Genomic DNA, 2,819 nt, shown 5'->3' on the forward strand with positions numbered 1-2,819 from the left:
ATATCCTTGATTCTTAGAACCAATACAAGCAATCTCTTCCTATATAGCTCTACAAAGTAAGTCAGCGGGTTTCTCTCCATTTGTTTGCTAGGTATTATTCATCAATATCTTCCATAAATAATTGATCTTGCTTAATTTATATTTTTGTCACTTCATTTATATGTTTTCCTAGAGAGTAGAGGCCCAACTTGTAACTCCTTAGAACCCGCTCTGCCGTAAGATATTACGATGTATGACGGTTCCCATCAAGTTAAGTTGCAAGTTATTATATAGAGTTGGTTGGATATCTTTTATTTTTGTAAATGTTGTTAATAGTTAGTTGGATGATGAATGATACTTGTGATTGTGAATGGTACAATAAACAACTTATTATTATTATTATTATTATTATATATGTATGTACGTATGTTATCCTTGGAGGATTTATTTTTTAAGGGGACATGATATTCTTGCAGCCTATGGTATGATGCCCCAATATTGCTCGTATGTTACTGCTATGTAGTAGATATTACTAGGTTAATTTATCAAAACAAAATTTGTTTCTTTAGTTTAAAATTCATTCTGTTATTATTTAGCTAGATGATGAATGCCAATTGTGATTGATTATGTAATTGTTTAAGTATAGGATAATCAGTTGCCCATTTGAGAATTTTTATGTGGTCAAGCATAGATATAGTGTGCTTTTGGAGGCATAACAATTGTCAAATTGTCCCACGTTTGGACAATTCAAGGCTGAATAGATTAGAATGCTTTCGGTTACCTGATTTAAATGCACATGCTAGTTCTGCGTTGTATCTGTCATTTTCTCTCTGGTTACGTTTCTTATATTTACTGTAATGAACCCTGGGGTCCTCATGGGTCTACCTTAGCAGAAATTGTACAAGCCACGAAAAAATTGTAATATCCAACTTTTGTGTTCTTTGAATTCTATAATGTGCTTAATCATGTAGCTTTTACATTCCTCTTGGGAGGCATGACATGCTGCTTATGTTATGAACATGAATTATTGTCATTTTTTTTTTCTGTTCAGCACTGAATGCCAAATGGTTATGAATGTACTCTGGACAAGATTGACTGATACTGGCCGAAATTGGTGCCATGTTTATCATTATCTTTTATCAGCAACCAAAATTTTCTTTTGTGTGAAAAAAGAATGATACCCATATTTATCAACCAAAATGTTGAGGGTTTGATGATTTTTGTAGAATCCTATATGATATCTCAGGTTTTGAATATGTTGAACCTAATGGAAAGGATATGGGAATCAATGTGCGAAAGAAGGTTGAAACCATTTTGGCCCTCTCGAATAGCAAGGATAAAATACAAGAAGTTCGATTCTCTGATACTGCATTAGAGAGGTGAATTTTGGTGGGTTTTTTTTTGCTGGCTTTCTTTCTAGTGTTTATGCTTTGATTATGGCATTCATCACTCTCTCTCTCTTCCTTGATTCTCTGATACTGCATTGGAGAGGTGAATTTTGGTGGTTTTTTTTCTCTCTGATTAGGGGATTTTAGCGTGATCTGGTGGATCGAAATTGTTTTGAACAACATGCCACTGAATCATTATAAGGTTAGGGTTTTTTCTTCTTTTTTTTTTCTAGTTAGGGTTTTGGATCCTCTGATTTTATTCTCATGCGACGGTAAAGTGGTAAATAGTGTTGGAATGGTCTGGTGGCATTTGTGCTTGTATTCAAATGGAGTTTGAGCTGCTTCTGGTGTCTGGATCTTGTGCAAGGCTTGAATTCTGGGTTTTGGAGGTTTTAGGGTATCTACCTTAGCAGCTGCGACATGGGGAAATCTCCAGGAAAATGGATCAAGATGGTTTTGTTCGGGAAGAAATCTTCCAGATCTGGAGCATCGAAAGGAAGAGAGGCTTTGGTGAGTTTTTATCTGCCTTGGCATCACAAACGAATCTGGCTGTCAATTGTCAAGCCTTATTTGTAACTGTTTGTCATTCAGATCTTTTGAGGGAGATGTTTGTGAACCAAAGGGAATGAACTTTGTGCTTTGGATTTTGCCATGGAAGGTGGCAGTGATCTGGAAGGGAGTCAGTTTCTGAGGTTTTTCTTTTCTCCATTTTCGTTTTTTTTTTTTTTTCGTTTGAGAATGTTGAATTGTGTCAATCTCTATGGAAAGAACTGCAGTTTTAGATTTTGGAGTTGTCAATTATTGGAAAGATCCTTAACCACTCAACAGGGCCAAACAAATAAACCACAACAAGGTCTTCAAATCTGAGTTTTTCATAGTACATGGGCCACCCAGACTAATGCCAAGTACAAATTGAAAACAGATGAAATGTTCAACGCACGTTATGTGAAAATTCATAAAAACTGCATATTCATATGATCATAAGATATCCAAATGGGTATTTCTTTTTTGGAATAAACTGCCTGAATACAATCTATTGTGGATTAATTTACAAGCATTTTCCTTCAAAATATATGAATTTTTATTAAAATTATAAAAGCATTAAAAAAGTAGAATCCTAGGTAAAGCAGGTCATACATGATCATTCCTGTCCTTGATTAAATTTCTTAAGGTTCCGTACATTTGTATCTTGTCAAGATCATTCACTATTTTAAAACATGCATACTATTTTTGGACATGCATAGACCCATATTGGTTGATGATATTTGGCATCTGCGAAGAATTTCATATTAAACTTCTCCTGGTATTGATGTGCCAGCTTGTCCCCAACTTGGCTAAAGGAGGGAGGTTGATGTTAAATAGGCAGCTTATTTTTGGACTTGTGCCAAGTAGTCATGAGAATTCCCATTTTGAATCTCGATTGGTGAAGCAAGATTCAAAAAGCCAAAGTCC

General features: G+C 35.0%; 1 long non-coding RNA gene across 1 annotated transcript; it reads left to right on the forward strand.

Annotated features, from left to right (window-relative positions):
- Positions 1-1,391: 1,391 nt before the first annotated feature.
- On the forward strand, positions 1,392-2,090 carry LOC131245339 (uncharacterized). Its single transcript, XR_009170837.1, has 2 exons — positions 1,392-1,877; positions 1,959-2,090. It is a non-coding gene; the product is annotated as an uncharacterized LOC131245339 (long non-coding RNA).
- The last annotated feature ends 729 nt before the right edge of the window (positions 2,091-2,819 follow it).

The sequence above is a fragment of the Magnolia sinica genome, chromosome 5 (genome assembly GCF_029962835.1).
Source record: "Magnolia sinica isolate HGM2019 chromosome 5, MsV1, whole genome shotgun sequence".
Lineage (NCBI taxonomy): Eukaryota > Viridiplantae > Streptophyta > Magnoliopsida > Magnoliales > Magnoliaceae > Magnolia > Magnolia sinica.